Below are 8,850 nucleotides of genomic sequence, written 5' to 3' on the forward strand. Positions count from 1 at the left end.
TGCAGGATGAGTTCACTCCCCTTTCATCTGGTAACCAGGTTACTCATTTAATGACGGTGTAGGTGGGTTTCAGCCCCGCGGTTATGGATCAGTTCTACAGTGATGTCATGCTGTTTTATTACAAACAACAAACACACACACACACACACACCATAACACACACACCGAAACTGGCCTCATGATTCCTCATGACTGATTAAGACTGACTATATCTGATGACTTCTCTGTGCCCATACAAACAGATCAAGTGTAACTGCACCATGTTCCAGCTTCTGACCCTGGTAAGAGACCACTGTTCCATGTCTGTTTTTTCGACAGTGATAATCCACCAGCTGTAAACAATTATGATCAGTAATGAGGAGTAATGAGGGTACGCTGGAACACATTCCTCACTGAAGAACACAGAGAACTCCTACACCCCCCCCCCAAACCCCCCCCCCCCCCACTGTTCTCATTTCAGAACTATAAACGGTACCAGCGTGTATAAATAACCCACACCGACCCCAAAAACCAGGGGAGAGACTTTACCCCGGGTGGGGTGTAGGGTCACATTCTTACACTGGTACCAATCTTCAACACACACATTCACAAACATACCATAACAGGGCGGGTCAGGTGAAGCCCCAGGATCTAAGAGGTCAGGGGATGTGAACCCAACTGCATGATAGTTCCAGTGAGCACCAGAAAAGTCAGGTGGCCATGTGCTCACCCTACAGGGGCGTCAGCGACACCCCCAGTGAAGCGCACGACCACACAGGAAAGTAGGAAAACACAGATGAACGAGAAGTGAAAACCACGCCAGCTACTCACTCCACCCGCCTGTCACAAAGAGAGAGAAAGACAGAGGAAAACCGAGGGCGTCTATAACAGGGGCAGAGTGCCCACACCACCACAAACACAGCCCACCAGTGTGGATTTATATGTGGGGTCTGATCATAATAAAGCTCGTCTGTACAGGACACACAGGTCACACCACAGCACCGACCGAGATCCTCAGATAGAAGATCAAAGAACACCAGCATAAGAGCCGGCAGGAACAAAGACCCGCCCTCACAACGGGTGCAGGGATCCAAAACAGCGCAAAGATCCGCCATATCACGACCCAGCTAACACTGATGAGGCGCAGAGACTGCTGATTAAAGGAACCGGCACTGTCATCTGCACCTCCATGATTCCTTCCAGTCATGATGGTCCATTTCTACAGCAAGTGGGTCAGTTATACACACACACACACACACACACGCACACACAAACATGCACACAATGCTTGAGGTGACACTCTGGGCAACATTCCACTGCAAAACACACACACACACACTCAGCTTCCTGTACAAAACAAATAAAAGGCAACAATAAATATAGCAATAGGTGTGTGTGTGTGTGTGTGATGAAGGAAATATCCTTGTTCCATTTTCTTAGGTTTCCTGTCACACACACACACACACACACACACACACACTAATTACAGTCACACGCCATCCTAAATATACGGTGGTGTTGTAACACTGCGGTGCTTCTTCACACACAACCAGGTGTTCAGGTGTCACACACACACACACACACACACACACACTCTCTGTTTGTGTATTTAAGCGAACACCTCGGTGAGAGTGTGAGGTGGGGGGTTTAGGATCAGGATTAAGGTTAGTGATGATAAATGTTCTTGCACAGCCGCCTTTAAGCTCAATTCAAAGCTGGCTCGACTGTGGACAGTGACTCCTGTGTTCCAGCAGCTTCGAGTTCATAACAGACCCACTTTCTGGGGCGATTTCTGTGTTGCTGTGATCGCTTTGTGAACACATTCACTCTCAGCATAAAGCCACAGATTAGGAAATTCCCCAGACCTTGGTGAAGAGACCACTGTTCCATGTAGAGTCACTTCAGGTTCACTTTCCTGATCACTGAGCTTCAGCGAGTCTCTGGATAATCAGATCTTATCTACAGTACGTTTCATCTCTCGTGTATTTGCAGCTATAACAGATCCTCTCGCACCTCGTCCCTAATCAGAGACCATCCCCACCCCATCAGACCCCGGCGTTCAGTACAGAGAGCTAACGAGCGCTAATCAGACCCACATGAGCCGGCCTACCAGGCGCCGAGCGGAACGTTTAACAGACAAAATGAAAAGTGGCTCCACACCGCTCCGAGTATCAGTCATTATCCCAGCATGCCTTGCTCCCTCGTTAACTAGCTCCAGGTGATTCGTTAGCATCACTCCTGGCTTTCGCTCGGCTCGTTAAAGCCGGCCGGCTCGTTAGTGCGCGGGCAGAGCACCACCTACACCTCCTACACACGCGCTGGCATGTGAAACACAGATCTGATCTGATCTGATGTGGTTATATCTCAGATCAGAACGACGACGGGCGTGGCGGCGATGGTCAAGCAGACAAGGATTCAGAAAAACAAGTCACCAAAATACGACTGATGCAACCCTTGATCTGGACAGTAGCCACATGAGGACGCTGAAGGAAGAAGCATCAGAAAACTGATGAAGATCTCCTGGAGGAAGATGATCATCACTGAGCGAGTGGACGAGACGTCCAGAACAGAAAAAAAGGTCCTGAACCACATTGAGTCCAGCAAGTTCTGTCATTCTGGGCGAAGCATCACAACAGGACTTTAGCCACCTGTACAAGCACCTCCTCACCTGTACAGAGTACATGGAACAGTGGTCTCCTTGCCAAGGTTGTGAAGAAAACCCAGGCTTGCCACAGTGGCTCTGCTCCTCATTCCAGACCTGAACATCCTCCTGTCGCACTGCATCGAAAAACTGCTGAAGATCTGATGGATGAAGATGATCAGCACTGAGCGAGTGGACGAGATGTCCAGAACAGAAAAGCAGCTCCTGACCCTTACGGAGCAATAAGTCCTGCGAGTTACGTTATTTTGGATGTACGATGAAGATCTACATGACACCAAGCCTGGGAATCGAACCCAGACCCTTCCTTCTGTGAGGCGACAGCGCCCCCTGTGTTTTTATAGAATGAATTTTTCATACTGCAGCGGTGTGGAGGACAAAGACCTTCTCACAGGAGGACGCGGATACACAATCAGCATGAGATGAGTTCATGAATCAGCAGGTACAGAGATAATGACAGGTCACACACACACACACACACACACACACGCACACACACACACACACACACACACACACACACACTCACGCACACACACACACACACACACACGGGATGTGAAGCTGGTCGGGCGGCTACTGCACTAATTACAGAGCTCTGGTCCTCCACACCCTGACGGTCTGACTACTGAGGTGAATCTTCATACACACTCACACACACACACTCACACACACACACACACACAGGTATTTTCCATCGGTGGTTCACTAAACATCTCCTGGAGTTCAGCGTGGAGCTCAGTCCTGACCACAGGGCGTGTGTTCACTCGGCGGTCACTTCAGACTAAATCCATGCTGACGCACGTGAGGTTAGAACGGACTGCAGCGTAGCCGCTTCCCAAACGCCCCTGCATCAGCGCTAACGCAATATCCCAGACCTCGACACGTCCAGATACTTTCATCAAGACTGATAGCGTGAGGTTCTTCCTGTTTCAGGTTCGTTCTTCTACAGCTGCTGACTTCTCTGTGCCCGTATAAACAGGGATAGTCTGGCTGCACCCAGTTATGCTGAGCATCACAACAGCAAAGTGTCTGTTCAGCATCCAGCCAATAAGATCATCTGTACAAGCAACTCCTCACCTGTACAGAGTACATGGAACAGTGGTCTCTCAGTCAAGGTTGTAAAGGAAACCCAGGCTGTCCACAACTAACCTCTTTTCTTCATTCGGCTGCTCCTGTATTTAGGCGTCGCCACGGCTGATCTGGTCCTCAACCATCATATTTCTATCCAGGCTTGTGACCTGCACTGAGAGTGCACTGACTAGAGCGCCTCCTACTGGCTTGGCTGTTTGACCACACCCTTCCTTAGACAGAGCCAATCATGCCTGAGATTCAAACCCTGACCTGAGCTCGTTCTACTGTCTGTGACCTCATACTAGAACAGGAAAGGACCTTCCCTAAACTGTTGCACAGTTCATTTGCTCTATATTTCCACCTGTTAGCAGCTGAAACAATAATTATGAATCAGTGATTAGAAGAGGCGTCCCAATATTAGTATGTGGATAAGTGGGTGTGTGGAGTACACCAAGAGAAGAGTGCAGAACTAAATGCTTGACCCTGAAATGTAAGGTGTTTTAAACAGCATGCTCAGATGCATTCTGGGTAATGAACACTCCTAAAATGAAGTGTTTCTGTGGAGCCTCGTGAGGAGCGTCTGGGAGGGGGCCCGGCCCGGGCGTGAGACAGGAGTCTAACTGGAACCCCTCAGGGACGCCGAGGTGCGAATAAACGGCAGACGGGTGTGAAGTCGGCCATATTGACACGAGGCCTCGGTGTGGATAAACACCGGGGTCGGGTAGCGGTGCGGCAGATGGGTCGGACCGCTCGGGACCGGGGACGTATGTGGACATACGGCGTGTTTTGCATTATTTTACATCAGGGGTGTCAGAGAGGCGGCGGATCCGTCAGCTCCCGTCCGCTGGGATTAGCGCATAAGGACGCGGCCATGATAACCCTTTCAATTTAGCCGCCCATCAATCAATGTCAGGCGGCCGGTGGCGTTTCGATCGGCGCTAACACGCTCCGCAGGGAAGGAGGCTACGTCCCGAGGGAGCGGGTTTCACTTCCGCGGCTAATTAAGCGGCCAGCCTGCCGCTCCTCTCACTTATTCATGAGGCTGCGCTTCGATCGGACGCCACTCGCTGGCTAATTAGTCTGGCGCACTTGGCCGATCCATGGCTCGATTCGGGACGGGGCCGAGGGAGCGTGAGGGTGAGATGGAGTGATGGAGGAGGTGTGAGGGAGGAATATTTAGCCTCCTCATGCTGAGGGAACCCGCTAAACATGATCTACGTTTATTAATTAATATCAAATAAACGTATTAACTCAGGACGTGAGAATAAAATAACATTTTATTATTAAATCTTACTGACAAACATCAGAAGCTCAATTACTGACAGGTGAGAAATTGGGCTGTTTAGCGATGCCGCCACATCAATAGGTGGCTTTTTAAAATCAACGAGGGGACTCGGACACGTCACAAAAAACAGGATTTATTACATTTACATACTAACAGTACAGTGACAGTATACAGTCTGAGCAATTGAGGGTTAAGGGTCTTACTCAAGGGTCCAACAGCAGCAGTGGTGGGGCTTGAACCAGTGACCTTCTGATTACTAGTCCAGTACCTTAACCACTAGCCTACAACTACCTTGTTATTATATTTGACAATGTCGCTTGGTTATGGAAATCTGTCCTTCTGCTGTCTCAGATTTGTCCAGCAGAGGGGGCACGGAGGCGCAGATGATCACAGGCACTTTGTTGAGGTTCTGTCATGTGGTCGGAAAGCTCAGCGAGTTCAGTCGGGTTCTTACAGAAAGATACGGCACACCAGACCGATCCCCAGCATCACGGTTACCAAGAGAGGAGCCAGCAAACCTGTGAGGGAGGAACCGTGATGAATAGAAACACGTCCACCTGGAGCAGATTAACACTCAATAAAGCATCAGCAGGTGACACAGGTTATCATCTGTGCCTCCGAACTCCTCTGCTGAATTAATGTGAGAATGCAGAAGGACGTCATTCCAAAACCGAGCCACGCCGCCGATTTCCACAGCAGGTAGGTCCATTACATTAGTATTACAGTAACACACACACACACACACACACACACACACACACTCACACACACACACACCGTACAGAGGCATTACGTTTATTATTTATAATGATTATTTAATCCTCTCAGCACCTTCCGTCCTGATCAAACTGGATCATCTGCTTAATTGGTCTCAAATATTTGCTGTGTGTAACAGCAGAGCCTGAGGTGACTGAGACACAACACACACACTCATACACACACACACACACACATACACACACCACATACACCACATACACACACCACATACACACGCACACACGTCATACCTGTCATGACGGTGCCAATCTGCAGCAATTTGCATATTTTTACACACCCACACACACACGCACAGACACACACACACGTACACACACACACACACACACGTAAACACACGTACACACACACGTACACACTTTGTAACTCATCTTATCAGTAAACAGAAACAAACTGCTGCAGCTCAACAAGCTTTTTATATGAGAGAGACAAAACAGATTAGATCAGACATGGTGTGTGTGTGTGTACGTGTGTGTGTGTACGTGTGTGTGTGTACGTGTGTGTGTGTGTGTGTGTGTGTGTGTGTGTGTGTGTGTGTGAGTGTGTGTGTGCCGTGATGGTGATGGATCTGTGGAACGGTTCCAACAGATTCTGAAGATCCGCTCGTCTCTCCCAACTGAGTCCACTAAAGTCATTCCAGCATGTCGGCCTCGTCCCAAATCACTGTCTGCCCTTTTGTGCCTCTCTCAGCACCCTCTCACTCTCTTAATACTGCAGGAGCGCTCGCTCGGTCTGAGTGGTTCAGGTCCACTTCACTCTCATATCACACACACACACACACACACACTTTCGTGCGTATCTGTGGGTGTTTTTATGTACCGCGTCTCTTTACTTTTGAACAGCTCACATTCGCGTGTCGCTCCGCTGAGACTGAATGCTGATTGGCTGAGAGTCAGGATCAGACGGTCACACGTCGGTCTTCTTTAGCACTATCACATTTGGTGAGGTCAGTAAACACCCCACCGTTCTTACACCTCTCCCCCCTCTGTAATTACCCCTCCTGTAGAGTTCACTATCTCACACCGTGGTGTCCATTTGCTCCAGGAGAATGTTACACCTCCATCACGCTTCACTGTCACGTCACACAGCATTAAAATATATATAAATATTACTGAGGTCCTCTCAGCTCAAAATCACCGGGACCGCGTCACTGTCACAGATCAAACGTTCCCATGTAACAATCTAACTATAACAATGTATCAATCATTACAATGTATCAATCATTACAATGTATCGATACTGTGTGTAATGTAGTACATTGTAACTGATTATTTACAATGTATTAATTGAAACCTCCAGCCACTGCTTTCCTCCCACTTTCCCCAAAGCATGCAGTAGGTGGATTGGTTGCTCTGACTGAACCCTAGCTGAGTAGCTGATGACCAGGATAAAGTGATTAAAGTAAAATGAATGAATGATGTCAGGTTTACAGCTCTGTGTTAGTGCACTACACTGCAGTTCTGTTCAATCCACCTACTGCACTCAAATATTTACCTTTTTAAAGCCTGACAGAAAGAAAAGAAGCTACAACATTATTCTATAAAACCAAATAAACTGGACATTATAGAACGTTACTGTTATCGAGAGGGACCCAACAGTGGCTGCATGGCAGAGCTGAGATTCAAACACACAACCTTCTCTTCAATAGCCCAAAGCTCCAGAGATGCAGCTAGTGATGTCCCATCAGATATGTAAGCCCTGACCAACATGTGAGTGTGTATAAGTGTGTGTGTGTGTGTGTGTGTGTGTAGATGAACAGCAGGTGAAGGTGTTTTAAGGTTCAGTTGAAATGCGGTCACTCGGCGTTTTTCCTGTTTCACACGCGACCAGGCGACTAATCACAGCTGACATTCTCACCTCCATCACTTCCTGCTCTAACTACCACCACACACACACACACACACACACACACACCCTCGCTCACTCATTTACACCCCCCACCACACACACACACACACACCCTCGCTCACTCATTTACACCCCCCACCACACACACACACACACACACACACACACACACACACATCATGGGGGGGTACTGAGTCCGGGTGGTCATTAATGAGAGAGAACAAAAACACAGAAAGAAAAGCGTCCGGGTCAAAAGAGCCATTATTCCTTCAGTTAGAAATTTAGACTGACATTAAATACAACAATAATTAAAGTTAACAGATAAAAAGTTAAGAAGAAAAAAAATAAATAATAAATAAAATCAGAAGATAAAATCAGGAGAAAAACATTAAAGAACCAAAATAATAAAATAAAAACATGAAATCGAATTACTGATGGATTAATGATGTCCAGTCCTCACTGAGTTGAGTTTGAGTGTAGGGACGAGTGGGGTGGGTTCTAGGGGGGGGGGGGTTCGAGTGTGTGGGTGTGTTTTTGGGTGGGTGATGCACTCTGGGAGGTTTGAACCCCATCACAGTGTTAAAACTGTCAGAAATCTGTGAATCATCTGGCTGAAACATGGAGAAAGTGTGTGTGTTTGTGTGTGTGCAGATGTGTGTGTGTATATAAGTGTGTTTGTGTGTGTGCAGATGTGTGTGTGTATAAGTGTGTGTTTGTGTGTGTGCAGATGTGTGTGTGTGTGTGTGTGTGTGTATAAGTGTGTGTGCAGATGTGTGTGTGTGTATATAAGTGTGTGTGCAGATGTGTGTGTGTGTGTATATAAGTGTGTGTTTGTGTGTGTGCAGATGTGTGTGTGTGTGTATATAAGTGTGTGTTTGTGTGTGTATATAAGTGTGTGTGTGTGTGTGTGTGTGTGATTATCAGTATGACAATAAACAAACTGATAAACAATGACTTTATGCTGGTTTAGATCATCAGTATACTGTAGGTGTAGCCTAGTGGTTAAAGTATTTGACTAGTAATCAAAAGGTTGCTAGTTCAAGCCTCACCACCGACTGCTGCCACTGTTGGGCCCTTGAGTAAGGCCCTTAACCCTTAATTGCTTAGACTGTATACTGTCAAGTGTCTGCTAACTGCCGAGAATGTAAATCTACACTGCATCTGTCTCACTCTCTCTCTCTACGTTTCTCTCTTTACTTTCTATGCTCCTGTCTCACGCTTTGTG

The sequence above is a fragment of the Trichomycterus rosablanca genome, chromosome 17, assembly GCF_030014385.1.
Source record: "Trichomycterus rosablanca isolate fTriRos1 chromosome 17, fTriRos1.hap1, whole genome shotgun sequence".
NCBI classification, from domain to species: domain Eukaryota; kingdom Metazoa; phylum Chordata; class Actinopteri; order Siluriformes; family Trichomycteridae; genus Trichomycterus; species Trichomycterus rosablanca.